The sequence below is a fragment of the Cherax quadricarinatus genome, chromosome 74 (genome assembly GCF_038502225.1).
Source record: "Cherax quadricarinatus isolate ZL_2023a chromosome 74, ASM3850222v1, whole genome shotgun sequence".
NCBI lineage: Eukaryota > Metazoa > Arthropoda > Malacostraca > Decapoda > Parastacidae > Cherax > Cherax quadricarinatus.
This window is the reverse complement of record NC_091365.1, coordinates 3,174,626-3,198,489: the sequence shown is the minus strand read 5'-3', so window position 1 is coordinate 3,198,489 and position 23,864 is coordinate 3,174,626. Positions and strand designations below refer to the sequence as shown.

General features: G+C 44.2%; 1 protein-coding gene across 4 annotated transcripts in view; it reads left to right on the top strand.

Moving 5' to 3' along the window:
- LOC128700160 (oxysterols receptor LXR-alpha) overlaps positions 1–23,864 on the top strand; it is a 55,939-nt gene that overhangs the window by 14,152 nt on the left and 17,923 nt on the right. For 2 of the 4 annotated variants that reach the window (XM_053793139.2, XM_053793140.2), the window contains exon 2: positions 5,726–5,748. The exons of the other annotated variants lie outside the window; for them this stretch is intronic. The gene's annotated coding sequence lies outside the window, so the exon portion shown is untranslated. The remainder of the gene's footprint in view (positions 1–5,725; positions 5,749–23,864) is intronic. 4 annotated transcript variants of the gene reach the window in all.

Below are 23,864 nucleotides of genomic sequence, written 5' to 3'. Positions count from 1 at the left end.
TTTTCTTTTCTTTTTTTTTTCTTAACAAAAAGAAAAGTAACCTAACCATGGCAGCCCTAGTCCATGAACCTGCTACCCCCGGGCCCCTTCTTGATACCGCACCCCGTTCTGACCCCGCCTCGTCTTTGGACCACTCTTTGGACACTCCTCATGCCTCTGTACCTCTTGCCGGTGCTGTTTCCTCACCCGCTTCAGGTACTGAGGCCTCGACTGACTCCTTCAATTTATGACCTTCGCTCTCCTCTGACTATGCTTCCGGCCTCTCCCTCTACCGTGCGGCAATTTTCGAATCGCCGGCCTGTTCCACGTCGGACCAACTCTGGTCCCACGCCTAAACGACAACGACAATTACCTGCTGATGATACTTCTCCACCTTCTCGTTCTTCTCAGAAAAGATCGACACGTCCTTCACTACCTTTCCACGCTCAGTTTCAGACCACAATGGACTAAATTCTTCACTTTACGATCGACTTCCTCTACTGCCTATCTTTCTGACCACAGTATTGGCAAGGCACTCCTACGCCATGTTGGTAAAGATATTTCTTTTCATGCTCTTAAGAGCGGTACGTGCATCATCACCGTACAGAATGCTACCCAGGCTCATGAGCTTTCTCGTCTTTCCCATATCGATACTGTTCCTGTAACTATTGAAAAGCATCATTCCCTCAATTCTTGTAGTGGTACCATCATTCTGCCCCATACCATAGTTCAACAAAATTTCCAGACATGTGGCACTGACATTCTTGAACAGCTGGAACTCCAAGATCTCCCAATCCTCAAGGTAGACACTTAAGTTCTTCCTGCCCACGGGCGGAGACGATACCCTAGCAATGTGGCTCGTTTAACTTTTGACAGCCGTGAACTCCCATCCTCAGTTTATGTAGCAGGACATCGGTTACAAGTTCGAAAGGTGATCCCTACACCGCAACAGTGTAGAAATTACTGGCGATTTGGCCATCCAGCGAAATATTGCAGAACTATCGCCGAATGCCCAGTCTGTGGTGCCGATGACCATTCTAATACGTCTTGCAATCGACCCACCCTTCGTACTCTCGCCGTTGTCAAGTCTACTTAAACGAGCGGGAAATCCGTTACCTCAAAGAAGCAGAAGGTCCCCCTTATGCATGGCAGTTCTCATCTCCACCTCCAAGGGAGACTACCTCGTGTTTCTTATTCCCGTGTTTCAAAATGTCCCCCCACTTCTGGTATCCCATCTTCTGCATCCACCTCTGTGGTTACCTCTCCCATAGTCACTCCTGTAGCTAATTCTTTTGCTGTCCTCGGCTCAGACGTCCCTACTTCAACGTCTCAGTCTGATCTTGCTTCTTCGTGTTCTCTCTCGCAAGCCTCAGTAGCAACGAGATCTTGTATGACACCTCCTCCCAATCGTCCCTCTACTTCTCAAAAGTCAAAAAAAGGCCCGTTAGCACCTCCTACCCATCTTCCACCTCATTTTCCCTTCCCTGTCTCTGTACCTGGTTCTCCCCCTCTCACTGGCTCTGTTACAAGTGTAGAGGTTCACCCTCCTCGTACTGTACCTTCCTCCCCTGTTCCCTCCCAAGTTTCTTCCTCTTCTGCCACCTCCCAGGTTTCTGCCTCTTCTGTCCCCTTCCACGCTTCTCCAGTTCCCTCCACCCTTCCGTCCCCCCCTACCTTGGTACAGTCCATTACAGTTCCAATCTTTACTCATCCTCCCCCTACCATTTCCAATACTGTCTCCCATACGACGTCTCTGAATTCTGAAACACTTGAAGCAATCTGTGAATATATTGCAGAGACCAAACCATCAATGGACACTGATCCACCCTCCGCTCCTTCTCTCTCCTCTACTCCATCTGCGCAACTCCTTTCTTCACAGCGCACTGTTCCTTCGCTGCTTGAACGTTTTCCACTGCCTCCGCATGTGGACTTTTCTAACCCCTCTAGTCCGTAGGAACCCTTGCCTGCGGATTTCAGGTATCTTTATCATTGCTAATCATGGCCTATTTACAGTGGAATATACGCAGCCTCAGGGGTAATCAGGGTGAGCTTCAGATGTTACTCTCCCAGTTTTCCCCTGTTGGTGTTTGCTTACAGGAACCAAAATTACACTCTGCTGTTATCTCTCCCATCTCAGGCTATAATTTATTGTATTCTTCAGATCCTTTTCCTGATGGGACCTTTAATGAAAGTGCCCTTCTACGCACTGATATTCCATACCATCAGCTATTTGTTCGTACTTCGCTGCATTACACAGCAGCCCGTATCCACTTGCATAGGTGGTATACGCTCCGTTCTTTATATCTCTCTCCTCGGGCATTATCTATTCCGGATATTGCCTTTCTTGTTTTGTCATTACCACCACCGATTCTGTTACTTGGTGATTTTAATGCCCACCATTTCCTCTGGGGGGGGGTCTCTCTGTGATTCCCGTGGCATTCAGTTAGAGGCTTTTCTTGCCACCCACCCCCTCCATGTTTTAAATACAGGTACTCGCACCCATTTTGATCCTCGGACTCGCACTCTCTCTTGCATCGATCTCTCAGTCTGCTCTTCCTCCGCCGCATTAGACTTCACTTGGTCTGTTCTTCCGGACTTACATGACAGCGATCATTTCCCAATCATTCTTACTTCCCCTTCATATTCACCACCTCTTCGCATCCCACGCTGGCAATTTGATAAGGCAAATTGGAACCTTTACTCACACCTAACTGTTTTTAGAGAGGTTCCTTCTTCGTCCTCCATCGATGAGCTTTTACACCTCTTCTCGTCCTCCGTTTTAACCGCAGCTTCTCATTCTATACCCCAAACTTCGGGCAGGCATTCTCAGAAATGCGTGCCTTGGTGGTCTCCTGCTTGTGCTCGTGCAGTACGTTTGAAACGCGCTGCATGGGGCAGGTACAATAGAACCACAGAGAGACTTCTTGAATTTAAGCAGAAGCGTGCGATCGCTCGCCGTGTCATCTGTGACGCTAAACACGCTTGCTGGCGAGATTGTCTCCACCATCACCTCTGCTTCCTCTGAGTGCAGTCTGGAAAAAAGTACGAAAACTGAGTGGTAAATATTCTCCTGACCCGGCTCCTGTTCTGCGGGTTGCCGGTGTTGATATAGCAAACCCACTAGATGTTGCCAATGAAATTGGCAATCATCTGGTCCATATTTCTCAGGGACTCCATCTATGCCCCTCATTTCTTTCCTCAAAGTCTGCCAGAGAGTTAGCACCCTTGGACTTTTCTTCTCTCAGAGAAGAACAGTATAATGTGCCTTTTACACTTCAAGAACTGGAGGCAACACTCTCCGCCATTGTTCTCCCTTTCCGCAAACCAGGCACTACGGGACATGAAACCTCCCACTATCGTCTCATTGCTCTTACCAGTGCAGTTTGCAAAGTGATGGAATGCCTAGTAAATAGACGTTTAGTGTGGTATTTAGAGACACAACAGTCTCTCCACTCGTCAATATGGCTTTCGTAAGGGACGTTCTACCATAGACCCCTTACTACGCTTGGATACGTATGTTCGTAATGCCTTTGCGAATAACCACTCGGTTATTGCCATATTTTTTGACCTTGAGAAGGCATATGACACAACTTGGAGGTATAATATTTTAGCCCAAGCCCACTCTTTAGGCCTTCGAGGCAATCTACTATCCTTCCTTAAGAACTTTTTAACTGACAGGCATTTCCGTGTTCGGGTTAATAATGTGCTCTCCCCGGACTTTATCCAAGCTGAAGGTGTCCCCCAGGGATGTGTTCTGAGCACAACACTTTTTCTCCTTGCTATTAATGATTTGGCCTCTAGTCTTCCATCAAATATTTGGTCATCACTCTATGTTGATGACTTTGCTATTGCCTGTGCAGGTGCTGACTGTCACCTTATTACAGTTTCTCTCCAGCATGCAGTCGACCGTGTTTCCAATTGGGCCAGCACACGTGGGTTTAAATTTTCCAGCACTAAAACCCACCAAATTACTTTCACTAGACGCTCTGTCATCTCCGATCATCCTTTGTACCTCTAAGGCTCCCGTATCCCTGAACGTGATAGTCAAGTTTCTGGGCCTCCTCTTTGATCGTAGGTTATCCTGGAAACCTCACATTACCTCTCTGAAGGCAACTTGCTACAGCCGGCTGAACCTCCTTAAAACCCTTGCTCATCTTTCGTGGGGAGCTGATCGTCGAACCCTCCTTCGCCTACATTCCACCCTTATCTTACCGAAACTTGATTATGGTGACCAGATCTATTCAGCGGCATCTCCTGCTACTCTCTCTAGCCTTAACCCCATTCATCACCAAGGATTATGTTTATGCCTTGGTGCTTTTCGCTCTTCCCCTGTCGAGAGCCTCTATGCAGAAGCGAACGTTCCATCCTTATCCGATTGCCGTGATGCCCATTGCCTTCGCTACTATGTACGCTCTCATGATCTCCGCAATCCTTCCATTTATAGAATGGTCACTGATATTAGTAGACATTCTTTATTTGTTCGCCGCCCCTGTTTACTCCATCCCTTCTCTCTTCGCCTTCATTCGCTCTTGTCTTCTCTTCAATTACCACCTTTCTATGTACATGTAGCATCTCACTTTTCCCTACCCCCCTGGGAAGTTCCAGCTGTTCGAGTCTGTTCTTTCTCTCTCCCTTGCTTGAAAGCCCAACTGTCTACGGTCGCTTCCCGCTCTCATTTTCTTGACCACTTTCACTCATTCTCATGCCATTGCTGTGTACACAGATGGCTCTAAGTCTTCTGACGGCGTAGGATTTGCAGCAGTGTTTCCGGACAGCGTCGTACAAGGGCATTTACTATCTTCGGCTAGTATTTTTACTGCTGAATTGTATGCCATCCTTACAGCACTTATCCGTATTGCATCTATGCCTGTGTCATCATTTGTGGTTGTCTCAGACTCCATTAGTGCTTTACAGGCTATACAGAAATTTGATACACCTCACCCCTTAGTCCTCCGTATCCAACTTTGGCTATGCCGCATCTTTACCAAGCATAAAGATATTGTTTTTTGTTGGGTCCCTGGTCATGTTGACGTACAGGGCAATGAACAGGCAGACACTGCTGTGCGGTCAGCAGTACATGACCTACCAGTTTCATGTAGAGGTATTCCATTTACGGACTATTTTGCTGCAATATCTTCCCAACTTCACACCCGTTGGCAACAACGTTGGTCTACTATGCTCGGCAACAAACTTCAATCTATTAAACAGAGTATAGGTTACTGGCCGTCTTCTTATCACCAGTGTCGAGGTTGGGAGACTACTCTCTCCCGTCTTCGCATTGGCCATACTCGTCTTACTCATGGATATCTCGTGGAGAGGCGCCCTGCTCCTCTCTGTGAGAATTGCCAAGTTCCATTATCAGTCGGCCACATTCTGTTGGACTGCCCACTTTATCAACGAGCATGCAGAATTTACCTCCGTCGTCGTCTTCGCTCTGCTGCTCTTTACCTTCCCTTCTCGCTGATGGACCAACCTTTCATCCAGACTCTATCATTGACTTTGACAACAACTGACTGACTTCACAAATTCTGATACCTTCAGCCCTTTCTACTTCAATCTCTTGCTACCCCCTACCCCCGTACTATCCCCTGCCCCGCTGTTTTCTGTAACCTACTGATCATCCCTCCTCCCTTCTGCCATCCAATACCCTCGCTTCCTTCCCTAACCTGCAGCGCTGTATAGCCCTTGTGGCTTAGCGCTTCTTTTTGATTATAATAATAACTAACATGAACTCTTCTTTCTACAGGTGCGGCGCCAGGTGAGTCCCAGGTAAATATATTTTTTCTTAGTCTGTCCCGTTATGTCCTTAGAAGGGAAGTGCATCGATGCCGACGAGGGGCTTTTGATCCACAGAATTGGACCTGCCCTCCCTTCTCGGGGTCGAACCTAATTTCCTTCCATTCCCCAGGCGATGTATGATCCCTACGGGTTTAACCTTCCCTACAGAATATTAAAATTGCATATAGAAGTTTTTACTATGTATACAAAGTCAGGTCCATTCAAGGGGTGCCTTGTTTCTAGTGAAGAGTATTGAAACCTAGGAATTAGAGCTGCTCATTTCATGGATTAAGCCTGATTACATTCTTCAAATACTCTTTGATTCTTATGGGTTTAGCTCGCTTCATAAAAGATTAAGAGACATCTACTGAACGAATGAAAGATATAACAGAAACTTAGCAGTGACGTTTGATCTCTTGTTCCATAAATTCACAACAGCAACGGGTGTAACAATTCTAGCACTGTCATGAAGAATGCACTGTGCGCATATGCAATATTCTGCCTTAGAAGGTAACACGTGGCGCCTCTTTGTGCAACGAGAAAATGGACATATTCTGCCTTTTGCCTCCAACAGAGGAGCTGCAAAAGCAGTCTCAGTACATGACACCCACTTTATTTCATCTCTGCTGTGCGTGCGCTTCTTTGACAGGGTCTACTAAGCGCACAATACATCCCATTGTCTTGCCTTCCCCCATATGCGGGTCTCAAAACCCGATCTGGGCTGGTAGTGAAAGAAGGTTTTAGTTAGCATTTGGACCTTCAGCATCTGCCACTCCTGTCATGGCACTTAAGCGAAAATATCTATGTAATATATTTTTTTTTTCCAACAAGTCGGCCGTCTCCCACCGAGGCAGGGTGACCCAAAAAAGAAAGAAAATCCCCAAAAAGAAAATACTTTCATCATTCAACACTTTCACCACACTCACACATTATTACTGCTTTTGCAGAGGTGCTCAGAATACAACAGTTTAGAAGCATATACATATAAAGATACACAACATATCCCTCCAAACTGCCAATATCCCAAACCCCTCCTTTAAAGTGCAGGCATTGTACTTCCCATTTCCAGGACTCAAGTCCGACTATATGAAAATAACCGGTTTCCCTGAATCCCTTCACCAAATATTACGCTGCTCACACTCCAACAGATCGTCAGGTTCCAAGTATCATTCGTCTCCATTCACTCCTATCTAACACGCTCATGCACGCTTGCTGGAAGTCCAAGCCCCTCGCCCACAAAACCTCCTTTACCCCCTCTTTCCAACCCTTTCGAGGACGACCCCTACCCCTCTCCTTCCCCTATAGACTTATATGCTTTCCATGTCATTCTACTTTGATCCATTCTCTCTAAATGACCAAACCACCTCAACAACCCCTCTTCTGCCCTCTGACTAATGCTTTTATTAACATCACACCTTCTCCTAATTTCCACACTCCGAATTTTCTGCATAATATTTACACCACACATTGCCCTTAGACAGGACATCTCCACTGCCTCCAACCGTCTCCTCGCTGCTGCATTTACCACCCAAGCTTCACATCCATATACGAGTGTTGGTACTACTATACTTTCATACATTCTCTTCTTTGCCTCCATAGATAACGTTTTTTGACTCCACATATACCTCAACGCACCACTCACCTTTTTTCCCTCATCAATTCTATGATTAGCCTCATCCTTCATAAATCCATCCGCCGACACGTCAACTCCCAAGTATCTGAAAACATTCACTTCTTCCATACTCCTCCTCCCCAATTTGATATCCAATTTTTCTTTATTTAAATCATTTGATACCCTCATCACCTTACTCTTTTCTATGTTCACTTTCAACTTTCTACCTTTACACATATTCTCAAACTCATCCACTAACCTTTGCAATTTTTCTTTAGAATCTCCCATAAGCACAGTATCATCTGCAAAAAGTAACTGTGTCAATTCCCATTTTGAATTTGATTCCCCATAATTTAATCCCACCCCTCTCCCGAACACCCTAGCATTTACTTCTTTTACAACCCCATCTATAAATATATTAAACAACCATGGTGACATTACACATCCCTGTCTAAGACCTACTTTTACCGGGAAGTATTCTCCCTCTCTTCTACACACCCTAACCTGAGCCTCACTATCCTCATAAAAGCTCTTTACAGTATTTAGTAACTTACCACCTATTCCATAAACTTGCAACATCTGCCACAATGCTCCTCTATCCACTCTATCATATGTCTTTTCTAAATCCATAAATGCAATAAAAACTTCCCTACCTTTATCCAAATACTGTTCACATATATGCTTCAATGTAAACACTTGATCTACACATCCCCTACCCACTCTGAAGCCTCCTTGCTCATCCGCAGTTCTACATTCTGTCTTGCCTCTAATTCTTTCAATTATAACTCTACCGTATACTTTTCCTGGTATACTCAGTAAACTTATTCCTCTATAATTTTTACAATCTCTTTTGTCCCCTTTCCCTTTATATAAAGGGACTATACATGCTCTCCGCCAATCCCTAGGTACCTTCCCCTCTTTCATACATTTATTAAACAAAAGTACCAACCACTCCAACACTATATCCCCCCCTGCTTTTAACATATTTATATACATATTTATATACATATATTATATACATATATTATATAAATCGTGTGTGCGCGCGCGCGTGCAATATAAAGTTTTGTCCTGAAATTTTCATTTCATAGTCGGGGAAGAGAAGTCTTTGTTCCAAGCCCCTACCTCGTACGCCTATGGCACTTCTAAGCAAATATAATATGAAATGGAGAGTAAAAATAAAGCTCTTATTCAGTAAATTCAGCAACGTAAAACAATTAGTTCTTGTAACAGAGACACCAGCAGCGGTAAGAGATGCAACTGTCGCGAGCCTAATAATGAAAAGAGTAGATGTGAGGTCAGGTGCACTGTCGAGACGAATAACTTTCCCCGAATTTTCAAGCACCTCGGTGGAGAGAACTTCAGATGTGAGAGCATTCTACAAAATAGATAAGTTTTGTAGATCTGAAGAAACTGTGAAGTGAAATAGCTTTTGCTCATGAAAAAAAATTGTAATTTATAGAAGAGACTAGGCAACTCCCCAAATGTGAAGTTGCTAAAGCAGTTCTAAGTTATTGGAATATCTTAGATATTAAGATTGACTGTATGACCACCTATGGGTTAAACGCTTCCGAATGAATATAATCCCTTCAAGGGGGGTGTCTTGATGCTTGTGAAGAACTCTTGCTCTAAGAAATTACTTTTGGTTTCTGTGGAAAATACTGTATATATTTTCCAGAAATACAGTAGTTATATGTAAATAGATGGCCATACTGTATTTAATAAAATTTGTTATCGAAAACGGGAAGCTGTGCCTGCGCAGGAGTCGCCATTGTTATTTTAAATTAGATACAACGTTACCTGGAGTTTACCTGGAGAGAGTTCCGGGGGTCAACGCCCCCGCGGCCCGGTCTGTGACCAGGCCTCCTGGTGGATCAGAGCCTGATCAACCAGGCTGTTGCTGCTGGCTGCACGCAAACCAACGTACGAGCCACAGCCCGGCTGATCCGGAACTGACTTTAGGTGCTTGTCCAGTGCCAGCTTGAAGACTGCCAGGGGTCTGTTGGTAATCCCCCTTATGTGTGCTGGGAGGCAGTTGAACAGTCTCGGGCCCCTGATACTTATTGTATGGTCTCTTAACGTGCTAGTGACACCCCTGCTTTTCATTGGGGGGATGGTGCATCGTCTGCCAAGTCTTTTGCTTTCGTAGTGAGTGATTTTCGTGTGCAAGTTCGGTACTAGTCCCTCTTGGATTTTCCAGGTGTATATAATCATGTATCTCTCCCTCCTGCGTTCCAGGGAATACAGGTTTAGGAACCTCAAGCGCTCCCAATAATTGAGGTGTTTTATCTCCGTTATGCGCGCCGTGAAAGTTCTCTGTACATTTTCTAGGTCGGCAATTTCACCTGCCTTGAAAGGTGCTGTTAGTGTGCAGCAATATTCCAGCCTAGATAGAACAAGTGACCTGAAGAGTGTCATCATGGGCTTGGCCTCCCTAAATTTTCGTGCTCTAGAGGTTAAAATTGGGTTGACACCTCTCAAATAGGAGGCGAAATTGTTGGATGTGCATTCCTGCATGATTTGAGTATCAGGCGACAGGACAGGACAACTCCAGGAACCTCAGATAAGCTGTCTAATTTATGTTTAAATTCTGGCCAGTAAATTTTCATAAATGTAGACAAAAGGGGGGGTCCTGTACATGACACATTAATCTCCAGTCAAATTGGTGAGTGTTATGATTAAGATATATTCTCCTTCTGTTATATAAATGTGTTTATAATAATTTTTTAATTTAATATACAGTCCACAAATTTATATATTTACCAGCATTCCTGGTAATGTATATTTCATTTATAATTAATAGGCCCAGAGCAACTTGTGGATATGACAGTGGTAGGTATCGAAGGGGGACATTTGTGACCTAGGTGTCCCAAATTCCTACTTGTCTATGTAACTCTGATAAATAATAATTATCTTTATTTACTGTTATGTACATTGAGTTACATACAGATAAATGCAATTTTCTACAGTTTCCTTGGATGGAACCTGATTACCACCCCTTCCCCACTCGCTGGAATGAACTCTGCGGGTTGGGTAAAATTCGTCAGGAAACGGGACAGTTATTTTCTGACGCAGGTCTTAGTTATATGATGACCTTCCACTGGAGCCTTTAGTCATCCGAGCCAGGCTTTTCGCTGACATACCGGTGCACCCGTTTGAAACTTAAAATTATTTGATCTTTTTTTTCTTTCTGCGGGTGGTTCCCACAATGTAACTAACACTTTAAGAGTAACCGCACGCTGGTTGGTTAATTTCCGAGATGCCATTTCTATTAAAAAATCAGCTTCACATCGTTTCAGATTAAAGCTGAAATCTCCGAGCTGAGGGACTAACTACCTCGAGGTTGATGGACTGATCACTTTACCACTACTTCTGCTGTCTCCATATTTAGACTCCTCTATTCGAAACTTTTCATGTCTTGTGTATTTGTGGGTCTAGTATACCATTTTCCTAATTTAAAAAATCGTTATTTTATGTATGTAAAATGTTTTTATATACCCGAGTACATTATTTTTTTTATTAGTTATTACTTATACGGTTAACAATTGCATTAGTAAATTCATGTAGTACGAGCCCCGATTGTCCTTTGTCTTAACAGTGACAGTATCCATTAATAAGTGTTATTCAAAAAAATGCAGATATGTTGCCGCCGCCGCCACCACCCACCGGCCCATTATCCCTGTCGCTAATACTGTAAACAATCACCCCTACCACCAAAGCAACCACAACCACCAGCCCCTACTACCACAATCACCACCGTCGACGACGACCATCCTACGCCACCGCCGGGACCAGGCATATTACCGCCGTACCTAGAACCACCCCCAGCAAAGTACGTGCAAAAAAAAAAAAAAAAAACCTATACAGTACAGCTCTCGGCCCTACGTTTCGTGTAAAAGATTTTGCATTCAGTTATTTCAAGAGTAAAGCAGAGAAGACTTTCAAGCAAACGTACAGTATATATAAAAGCTTGATGTGGTTGAGAACCGTTAAGATTTTGAGTTTTTTTTTTCTAAAATAATGGATTTTTCGCGCATGGTGGTTGTAATCACATTGGTGTTTTAAACACTGTTGGTAGTCATTGCTCAGGAGTCCTGGTGTGCTTTTACAATTTTGGTAAACGGCTGAGCAGCTAACCTTGGGTGGTGTTTCTCATGTGTTCTAGGGACCCTTAATCAAGAGGAGAATTTTACTTTCATATTCGTATTCGCTTTCACTTTACCCCTGCTTCACACCCTACACCACCAGTCATGAAGTACTCTCTCACCCCTATTTCACACATGACTAGAGTAATCCTGTATGTCTTTGACATACAAATTATATCTTTAATGTTGCAAACAAGGTATGTAAAACCATTGAATGTATGAAAAACATTTACCCAACATTAGGTAACTATTATGGGAATGTTAGATGGCGAAATGCGTCCATAATGGTTACGTAACGTTGTGTATAAGAGTAAATAAATATCTGCGTGAGATTACTCGTAAATACAGTAGTTGCATGATGAGCTATTCTCGTTGTGCGTATCTTAAAGTATTTAATTATCCTCCCTCTATTTCTTTCAGTATTGTCACTGCCTCCTCTTGTAACCTTTTCATAGTTGTACAAATGTGTGAAGAAAACTTTCTAGTACCTCTGGCTCATATTTTTTTTCTCAGATTGCAACTTTGGCCTTTCTTTAATATGCTGATAAATTTTATTCCTTATTTTTTATAATTTATCGTGGCGGAGAATGGTTTTGTGTAAATAATTTATATTATATATTATATATAAAAAACGAACTCTGTACAGTACATTGGTAGTAAAAAAGCCACAAAGCTAGCAACATATCCAATGCAAAGCCTATTTCACCAATTTATTGCCGGTGACATCTGGGGGAATCGGCTCCCCCACCCGAGTCCTGTCCCGGATCAAACCTCATGGCTGATGGCTTGATAAGTGAGGGTGTTGGGGGCTTGCAGCACGCACCCAACCTAGGCACCACGGCCTGGCTGGTCAAGAATAACCCTTTTGACATTCTCTCAACAGCAAGTACGTAATAACAAAAACAATAAAATTGGCATCCCTTAAAATTCGCCACCCTAAGAAAACGGTTGAAATATTTATCTTTATTATCACACTGGCCGATTCCCACCAAGGCAGGGTGGCCCGAAAAAGAAAAACTTTCACCATCATTCACTCCATCACTGTCTTGCCAGAAGGGTGCTTTACACTACAGTTTTTAAACTGCAACATTAACACCCCTCCTTCAGAGTGCAGGCACTGTACTTCCCATCTCCAGGACTCAAGTCCGGCCTGCCGGTTTCCCTGAATCCCTTCATAAATGTTACTTTGCTCACACTCCAACAGCACGTCAAGTATTAAAAACCATTTGTCTCCATTCACTCCTATCAAACACGCTCATGCATGCCTGCTGGAAGTCCAAGCCCCTCGCACACAAAACCACCTTTACCCCTCCCTCCAACCTTTCCTAGGCCGACCCCTACCCCGCCTTCCTTCCACTACAGACTGATACACTCTTGAAGTCACTCTGTTTTGCTCCATTCTCTCTACATGTCCGAACCACCTCAACAACCCTTCCTCAGCCCTCTGGACAACAGTTTTGGTAATCCCGCACCTCCTCCTAACTTCCAAACTACGAATTCTCTGCATTATATTCACATCACACATTGCCCTCAGACATGACATCTCCACTGCCTCCAGCCTTCTCCTCGCTGCAACATTCATCACCCACGCTTCACACCCATATAAGAGCGTTGGTAAAACTATACTCTCATACATTCCCCTCTTTGCCTCCAAGGACAAAGTTCTTTGTCTCCACAGACTCCTAAGTGCACCACTCACTCTTTTTCCCTCATCAATTCTATGATTCACCTCATATTTCATAGACCCATCCGCTGACACGTCCACTCCCAAATATCTGAATACGTTCACCTCCTCCATACTCTCTCCCTCCAATCTGATATTCAATCTTTCATCACCTAATCTTTTTGTTATCCTCATAACCTTACTCTTTCCTGTATTCACCTTTAATTTTCTTCTTTTGCACACCCTACCAAATTCATCCACCAATCTCTGCAACTTCTCTTCAGAATCTCCCAAGAGCACAGTGTCATCAGCAAAGAGCAGCTGTGACAACTCCCACTTTGTGTGTGATTCTTTATCTTTTAACTCCACGCCTCTTGCCAATACCCTCGCATTTACTTCTCTTACAACCCCATCTATAAATATATTAAACAACCACGGTGACATCACACATCCTTGTCTAAGGCCTACTTTTACTGGGAAAAATTTCCCTCTTTCCTACATACTCTAACTTGAGCCTCACTATCCTCGTAAAAACTCTTCACTGCTTTCAGTAACCTACCTCCTACACCATACACTTGCAACATCTGCCACATTGCCCCCCTATCCACCCTGTCATACGCCTTTTCCAAATCCATAAATGCCACAAAGACCTCTTTAGCCTTATCTAAATACTGTTCACTTATATGTTTCACTGTAAACACCTGGTCCACACACCCCCTACCTTTCCTAAAGCCTCCTTGTTCATCTGCTATCCTATTCTCCGTCTTACTCTTAATTCTTTCAATTATAACTCTACCATACACTTTACCAGGTACACTCAACAGACTTATCCCCCTATAATTTTTGCACTCTTTTATCCCCTTTGCCTTTATACAAAGGAACTATGCATGCTCTCTGCCAATCCCTAGGTACCTTACCCTCTTCCATACATTTATTAAATAATTGCACCAACCACTCCAAAACTATATCCCCACCTGCTTTTAACATTTCTATCTTTATCCCATCAATCCCGGCTGCCTTACCCCCTTTCATTTTACCTACTGCCTCACGAACTTCCCCCACACTCACAACTGGCTCTTCCTCACTCCTACAAGATGTTATTCCTCCTTGCCCTATACACGAAATCACAGCTTCCCTATCTTCATCAACATTTAACAATTCCTCAAAATATTCCCTCCATCTTCCCAATACCTCTAACTCTCCATTTAATAACTCTCCTCTCCTATTTTTAACTGACAAATCCATTTGTTCTCTAGGCTTTCTTAACTTGTTAATCTCACTCCAAAACTTTTTCTTATTTTCAACAAAATTTGTTGATAACATCTCACCCACTCTCTCATTTGCTCTCTTTTTACATTGCTTCACCACTCTCTTAACCTCTCTCTTTTTCTCCATATACTCTTCCCTCCTTGCATCACTTCTACTTTGTAAAAACTTCTCATATGCTAACTTTTTCTCCCTTACTACTCTCTTTACATCATCATTCCACCAATCGCTCCTCTTCCCTCCTGCACCCACTTTCCTGTAACCACAAACTTCTGCTGAACACTCTAACACTACATTTTTAAACCTACCCCATACCTCTTCGACCCCATTGCCTATGCTCTCATTTGCCCATCTATCCTCCAATAGCTGTTTATATCTTACCCTAACTGCCTCCTCTTTTAGTTTATAAACCTTCACCTCTCTTCCCTGATGCTTCTATTCTCCTTGTATCCCATCTACCTTTTACTCTCAGTGTAGCTACAACTAGAAAGTGATCTGATATATCTGTGGCCCCTCTATAAACATGTACATCCTGAAGTCTACTCAGCAGTCTTTTATCTACCAATACATAATCCAACAAACTACTGTCATTTCGCCCTACATCATATCTTGTATACTTATTTATCCTCTTTTTCTTAAAATATGTATTACCTATAACTAAACCCCTTTCTATACAAAGTTCAATCAAAGGGCTCCCATTATCATTTACACCTGGCACCCCAAACTTACCTACCACACCCTCTCTAAAAGTTTCTCCTACTTTAGCATTCAGGTCCCCTACCACAATTACTCTCTCACTTGGTTCAAAGGCTCCTATACATTCACTTAACATCTCCCAAAATCTCTCTCTCTCCTCTGCATTCCTCTCTTCTCCAGGTGCATACACGCTTATTATGACCCACTTCTCGCATCCAACCTTTACTTTAATCCACATAATTCTTGAATTTACACATTCATATTCTCTTTTCTCCTTCCATAACTGATCATTTAACATTACTGCTACCCCTTCCTTTGCTCTAACTCTCTCAGATACTCCAGATTTAATCCCATTTATTTCCCCCCACTGAAACTCTCCTACCTCCTTCAGCTTTGTTTCGCTTAGAGCCAGGACATCCAACTTCTTTTCATTCATAACCTCAGCAATCATCTGTTTCTTGTCATCCGCACTATATCCACGCACATTTAAGCAACCCAGTTTTATAAAGTTTTTCTTCTCTTTTTTAGTAAATGTATACAGGAGAAGGGGTTACTAGCTCATTGCTCCCGGCATTTTAGTCGCCTCATACGACACGCATGGCTTACGGAGGAAAGATTCTTTTCCACTTCCCCATGGACAATAGAAGAAATAAAAAGGGAGAAGAGCTATTTAGAAAAAGGAGAAAAACCTGGATGTATGTATATATATATATGCATGTGCGTGTCTGTGAAGTGTGACCAAAGTGTAAGTAGGAGTAGCAAGATATCCCTGTTATCTAGCATGTTTATGAGACAGAAAAAAGAAACCAGCAATCCTACCATCATGCAAAACAGTTACAGGTTTTTGTTTCACAGTCATCTGGCAGGACGGTAGTACTTCCCTGGGTGGTTGCTGTCTACCAACCTACTACCTGAAATATAGCTAGGGAAATTATAATTATAGTAAAATTTACGTAATATAAAATTGAATGCACCTAACCCATCTAAGAATTTGTTTTACTTTATTTCACTGTTTTCTGGGGGTTATGGAATATGTATTGGTTCGGTGTGTACACACCTTTATCGACCCGAGAGAGACTTCTACCCTACCTTCCTACTCTCTACTGACGAATAATGAAATATTTAAATGGTTGGAACGCGCTTCGCATATTTTACCCGAGAAGTATATTTCATTCCGCAGGTCCTAGTTAAGCTACCAGCAATATATGGGCTCTTAAAATGAGTGTCCGTATTTGAAGTGTAGCCACACATGAACGTAAGGAATTTCGGTCGTTGGTATTGTATATTTTCGTACGCATTACACAGCATCAAATTCTTAACGTTTCCTGCGTAAGAACAAATATTTTTTAAACTAGGTTAGGCTACATGAACTCGTACAAAAATGTTTAATTGGAAATAAGCAAATAACAAAAGTGATTGACATGGCTGGCACTTTGTTTATACTTATTCCTTATATGTTCTGGGGGGGGGGGGGTTACTGTGGGCAACAGTCGTTTATACGGTGAGGGGTGTATGTATAATGTATGTTTTATATATATATATATATATATATATATATAAATTTAACGAGGCCTGCTCACGGACCGGGCCGCGGGGGCGTTGACCCCCGAAAGCCAAATTCCAGGTATATATGTATAATGTATATACATGTGTTTGGGATTAAAGTATCCTTCATTGGTGGAGAACAGATTACATGCTTAGTGACTGTGTAGTTATAACCCAATTCATCATCCAGCCATATCTGGCAGAGCTGTTTCGGTGGAAGTTCTGAAGTGTGTGGTTTTTATGTGCGAGGATGGGTTGCGAGTTATCTAACAGGAAGACCGGGGGTAAAAACATGTTTTCCCCCCACCCCACGGCGCGACGAACCTTACTTTCCCATTCCCATGACGCCATAAAGCTTGTTTTCCACACGCTACGATAACCTCCGGTTTTCCAGTCCTCAGCACTACAAACCCAGCTTTCTCTATCCCGCGGTGTAACAAACCTTATTTTATCAACTAATCCAGCGCACGATAATTCCCGTTTCCCTCCCACTTCCCGTCGCGATAAACCCGTCTCATTCACTCCACGGAGCAATAAACCCTAATTTCGATAACTTACAATTACATAATCTGGGTGAAAGTAGCCTTGGGCTTGAAGTTCAAGTTTTTCACCGTTGTCTAGACTACAGTAACAGGGTTAGTTATGTAATAACTACAGACCTGCAGGTGGACAGTATTACCGGTAAAGCTTCCGTAGCAGCTGAACCCATTTTGAAAGATTTGATGACATTCTCAATGTCCTACTGAAACCTAGCTCAGGCTGGGTGATTTCGTTACATTGTTTAAAAGCCCAATGCGAGTGATGCAGTAGGACAAAACCATCCTGTGTGATGGAGTATGACAGAAAAATCATCCTTTGTAAAGGAGTATGACATGAAAACCATTTTGTATAATGGAGCATGAAAGGAAAATCTCTTGAGTATTAGGAAAACATACTCTAGGGCTTGATCTAACTTTGTAAAATATCTTGTATATCAGGTTAGCCATACAGTACCATCTAATTTAGCTAACAAGACTTGTAATTCAGCACTGAGAGTTTGAGCTCTGTCATCTGTTAAAGAACATTTAACGTTATCTTAGTGAATTTCAAAGTTTGCGTGACTTTTCTCTGGGTATTCGGGAAATAGCTCTTTACAAATTGCTCGTTTTATGTTACCGTTGGAGGAACTTATGAAGTTACTTTAGGCAGGATCTTGCATAATCACTCGGCTATTAGAGGTGCCGATCTGGGTGATGGCCTAATCTTTATATCAAGTAAGAAGTGCTGACTTGGGCTTTTAGTAGACCCACACCAACTAAGAATTTTATTGACTTAAAATTCTTATATACCATGCATTATTTGATTGATTTTAGCTGGAGGCGGAGTAAGAGTTTTAAGGAAACCAGAAGGGGCCGAGCCTTGGGCGTGAAAGGACCCAGAAGAGAGCCTTGGGGCGTGAAAGAACTCGGGAGAATCTGGGTGTGAAAGAACACAGGAGTAGGAGAGCCTTGGCCGTGGGTACATTAACAAATGAAGTGGAGGTTTATAAGCGAACTAGTTGTAAGTGAACCTTTCACCTATATAGTTTGCTTTTTCATTTCTCATAGTAGTGAATACTTGTATTCGCTTGTGTTCTGTATCACTCCCGCAACCATGTCCGGCAGTAGTCGACCATCAAACTGATCGTCAGGTTTTTCTGGTATTTCTGTGATGGGTGTCTTGATGAAATCGTTCACCGTGGGGTTCTGTTTCACGAACGACATGGAGCAAGACTAACATCAGTTTTTTTTAATTCAGCCTCCTAAAATTAGTTGGAAACACGTTTTTAAACGTAACCTGAAACCTGTTGGTCAGTGTGACTAATGTATTGAATGACAGTTTTTCTTTACATATTTGTTATATGGTACTCTTATCAGCACAATTTCTCTATTTAAGGTCCCCACAAAGGTTCTTTGATGCGAGTGAGGGGCTCTTGAGCAAAGGACTTGGATCGCAAATGAATGCCTCCCATACGCCGAGGACCTGTATTATCCTTACTGTCTTGGCGCTCCCCATGAATGTAGTAATATATATTTAAAGTACTGATTAATTGGAGTTTAAATTTTGTCAAGTGTTGTCAGGTGCTCTACACAACACTTATTCCCCCTCCCCGTGGGACAGTTTACCATAGTGAACCAGGGTTAGACAAATGGTGGTTGGTTTTCATACCCTATGATCTCTCGGCAGGTGTAGTGGAGGAGGCGGGGTGGGAACCGGGATGGTGTGGTGGGCGGAGGGGGTAGCAGGAGGGGGATCCTGAAGTGGGTGGTAGAAGGGGCGGGGTGGAAGCTAGGGAGGTGATGTGGGCGGGGCAGGAGCGGGATACAGTGGGGGAGGGTCACTCATTGTGGCGTGGGCGGGAAGGCGGGGAAGGGGTGTGTGAGCACGGGCTGGGACGGGTGGGAGCGGATGCGTGGGCGGGGCTAGGAAGGGGTAAGGGCAGGGGGATGTGACGTGGGTGGGGGTGGAGGGCGGGAGCAATGACGTGGGTGGTGACGTAAGCGGGGGTGGGTGGGGGTGAGAGCCTGTGCATGTGGGCGGTGTAAAACCCTTGTGATCAATACTCCCGTGGCCTCCCTGTACCTAGGTGGTGTCCCACTACCTGTGTCACACAGGTGGTGTCCCACTACCTGTGTCACACAGGTGGTGTCCCACTACCTGTGTCACACAGGTGGTGTCCCACTACCTGTGTCACACAGGTGGTGTCCCACTGCCTGTGTCACACAGGTGGTGTCCCACTGCCTGTGTCACACAGGTGGTGTCCCACTGCCTGTGTCACACAGGTGGTGTCCCACTGCCTGTGTCACACAGGTGGTGTCCCACTGCCTGTGTCACACAGGTGGTGTCCCACTGCCTGTGTCACACAGGTGGTGTCACACAGGTGGTGTCCCACTGCCTGTGTCACACAGGTGGTGTCCCACTGCCTGTGTCACACAGGTGGCGTCCCACTGCCTGTGTCACACAGGTGGCGTCCCACTGCCTGTGTCACACAGGTGGCGTCCCACTGCCTGCGTCACACAGGTGGCGTCCCACTGCCTGCGTCACACAGGTGGCGTCCCACTGCCTGCGTCACGCAGGTGGAGCCGTCCCACTGCCTGCGTCACGCAGGTGGAGCCGTCCCACTGCCTGCGTCACGCAGGTGGAGCCGTCCCACTGCCTGCGTCGCGCAGGTGGAGCCGTCCCACTGCCTGCGTCGCGCAGGTGGAGCCGTCCCACTGCCTGCGTCGCGCAGGTGGAGCCGTCCCACTGCCTGCGTCGCGCAGGTGGAGCCGTCCCACTGCCTGCGTCGCGCAGGTGGAGCCGTCCCACTGCCTGCGTCTCGCAGGTGGAGCCGTCCCACTGCCTGCGTCGCGCAGGTGGAGCCGTCCCACTGCCTGCGTCGCGCAGGTGGAGCCGTCCCACTGCCTGCGTCACGCAGGTGGAGCCGTCCCACTGCCTGCGTCGCGCAGGTGGAGCCGTCCCGGTACCTGCGTCGCGCAGGTGGAGCCGTCCCGGTACCTGCGTCGCGCAGGTGGAGCCGTCCCGGTACCTGCGTCGCGCAGGTGGAGCCGTCCCGGTACCTGCGTCGCGCAGGTGGAGCCGTCCCGGTACCTGCGTCGCGCAGGTGGAGCCGTCCCGGTACCTGCGTCGCGCAGGTGGAGCCGTCCCGGTACCTGCGTCGCGCAGGTGGAGCCGTCCCGGTACCTGCGTCGCGCAGGTGGAGCCGTCCCGGTACCTGCGTCGCGCAGGTGGAGCCGTCCCGGTACCTGCGTCGCGCAGGTGGTCACACTGAATGCTGACTCACGTCAGGAAAGAACTTTGTTTTCCTTCTAATTGTTTCTTTAATGGAGAAGCATTACTTAAAACTCTCATCTTCGTTGTAGTGCCACAGTTGAAAGACGTTCTTGAGCAAAAAAAAAAAAAAAAAAAAAAAAAAAAATGGCGTTTGGTTAGAAGCATGCATGGGTTACTGTTTGCAGCAAATGCCGTCAGCTTGGCTAACCTTTCCGTCAACCTTTACCCTCAGTTTAGTCTCTTACTAGGCTGCGGGGAAGGAAATCCCAATGTAATACTTGTTCTCAGAAAATGTTAGTTTTAAAACAAGAAGTGGACGTTTGAATCTCTGCGTTCAACAATCTTTTAAAAGTAAGAATTACGCATTATCAACAAACTAATTGACAATGAAAACTAGTAAAATTTTCATATAACTGAAGTATAACTAGCCAAACACGAAAGAATAATGTATATTTCAAAATGCAAATACTTTAAGAAATGACCATACGGAAATATTTTTAGATACTCTGTTGAGATACACGAACACCTCGGCTAATCGATCATAGTGACCTTCAGTGACCCTGACTTCCTCCTCAGACATCACCGTCCTGTATCCTTGAGCGTAGTCCAGAGGTTGCGCAAGTATATAAAGAGTTCAGGAGCTGAACCACAACTTTCTATTAACAAGTTACAGAAGGAAAGAACTATTACACATTGAATGCAGTCTTATGAACAGGATAACACTTAATATGCTTGCCACCACTAAATGAGACGTAGTTGTGAATGGTATGGCTGATACCGACAAACTGGAAAAGGATGCTTGTGTCCAGAGCTGTACACAAGTGTCCTCTTCCTTAAGATGTAGCCACCTGTCTGCTACTCTTTCAGGAATAAGTGATCCCATCGGGGCGGCTGGCAGGCGTATCTGGATTACTGGGTAATAAAGATCAAGGTCTCGGCTGAGCACTGGGTTGTAGCATGGTTTTTCTTGATCTCGTTGATTTCATTGTGTCCAGCATGCCATCCTTTGAAACTTGCACGCTTAACATTATGCAGATCGTATTGCCGCAAATGCACATGTCAGTGTGAAAATGGGCAGCAAGATAATCAACGCAGTGCAAAGGGTCTATGGGTCAAGATTTACTCATCTATAAGTGGTTGCAGTGGTCGAGTCACAGCTCCTAGCACCACCTCTTCGTCGCAGAGATGGTAATTGTTAGTGATGTGCTAAAAAATGAGCTGTTCCTTTTGGATCTTATACCCTCTAATATTGCTGCAAACGTCTTTTTCGCTGTGGGGTTCTCCCAACTGGATTGTTCTTGAGCCAGTTTTAGTTGTTCCTGTTAAAGTTCCAGGGTGTCCTACACGCTGGTGTCACTTTTGTAGCTGGGATCATCCACCCACGAAGTATTACTTATATGTTCTGGTAGAATTTCCTTCATCAGTTCGTTTAATATATTGGAGGAAGATGAAGGCTGGCAAGTACGTCAGAGAAGCTGTACGTATTCCCAGTTTGCCTGATGTGATTGGAAGTATGGCTTGGTCCCATTGTGATTCATCTAGTGCTTAGCGCGCACACTTTTGTACTTGTTAGTGTTTTACTTCTTATGGTGTCCTCTAGCCGTGATTGGCTAATTACCTTCCATTGCCACGCCTTCCTCTTCTTGGCTGTGGTTTAGTGTACAGAAATGCTGGCCACAGCTTCTTTGGACTCGCTAAGAAAAGACACGTTTGCAGAAAACGATTTTATTGGGACAGAATTTCGGTTTAAGCTTTTTGTTATATAGAGGCTAAATTTTGCATGTGTGCATGTATATATATACTGTAGGAGGTACACTTAGACTACGTTGAAATGCTCTCTGGTTTCTTGACAGTATTTCATATTATCGATGATACATAACATCGACTTATCGGTATTGTATACTATCAATAATGTGAAATTTCTGACACAGGAGCTATTCAGCTTGACGGTATGTCTACCCTATTATTATAGAACTTAATTGCCAAGAATGTCTATAATTTCGTGTGGGCCATAAATAGTTTGGGTATGGAAATTCCAGTAGAGCTACGGCTGTCAGTCACTCGTGTTTGTGAGCATACTCTTGTGGGGAAGTTGATTTCCGCTCGGTTGTCTCTTGATTGTCTTTCAGATGCTCCCACCGACCCACGTACGCATGTCTTGTCTAACATGTTTTAAGAACCCTTCTTCCCCTCCCCTGGCGCCCTACAATCACATACGCATGTTTATCCCCCCTCCCCCCAAGCGCGCACGAAGAAAATAATGAGTGCATAAGGCTTACTTTCTCACGCGAGGCGGCTTCTATTTATAGCAAATCTATTTCAGGTTCGTATTTGTCAAATATTTGCCTTCAGCTTTAAGTTTGTTTAAACACTTCACACATTTATAAAAAATTTCCGAACCAGTGTTTACGTGTATGTATGTATATATATATATATATATAATTATATTTTTTTTGACTGACTACATAAACCCTTTTTGTAACTTGCATCCCTTTAAATAGTCTCTCCTTACCCACCGGCTACCCCCTATCTTGCGAGTCTTTTACAACATGATTTTGCCTCGGTAGCTTTTTAAGGCCAAATATGGGATTACACGACAAGAAAGTGGGAGGCTGGTGGGCCCTACAGAGGATCAGCAAACTGTACAAATATTAGTTACATTACTACCAAAGATTTAGATTTTGCCACTGAAGTGGCTAGTTTAGTGTGCACCCCATATCCATCCTGTGGACGGTAGCGCAAGAGCATGTGGATACACAAAAGGCCTAGGAACTAGGCCCCAAAGGGTTAACAGGAATACATATGGATTTATATCTACATATCTATAGTTCACTTATGTTACAAGCAAATTTAGGAAATTTGCTTGTATATCTGGTATCTTATTTTCATTAATAAGATATGACATTTCACATAGGTTATTATACTGTCTATCTCTGTATTCCTCAAGTGGACAGTTAAGCACATAGTGTTCAAGACAGTGACCATATGCCTGATCACATAATTTACATTTAGTTTGATCATCTGTGTGTCTCCCAAACTGCCAGAAGTACTTGTAACCAAGCCTAAGCCTGGCCACTACAACATCACTGTTCGCATTGCAAGTTGCGCCATAAACATATTTATCTATATTCGCCATACCCCCGGCCGGGATTGAACCCGCGGTCATAGTCTCAAAACTCCAGCCCGTCGCGTTAGCCACTAGACCAGCTAGCCACAATAAGATTCATCCAACTAGGTATATTTCTACACCATAGGAAAGTTAGCACAGGCACCTCTGTGACCACAAATGCAAGTTTTTACAGACGAATCTCCAGCTAGCGTGGCCGTGACGAACTCTAGCTCAAGTTGGAAGAATCTTATTGTGGCTAGCTGGTCTAGTGGCTAACGC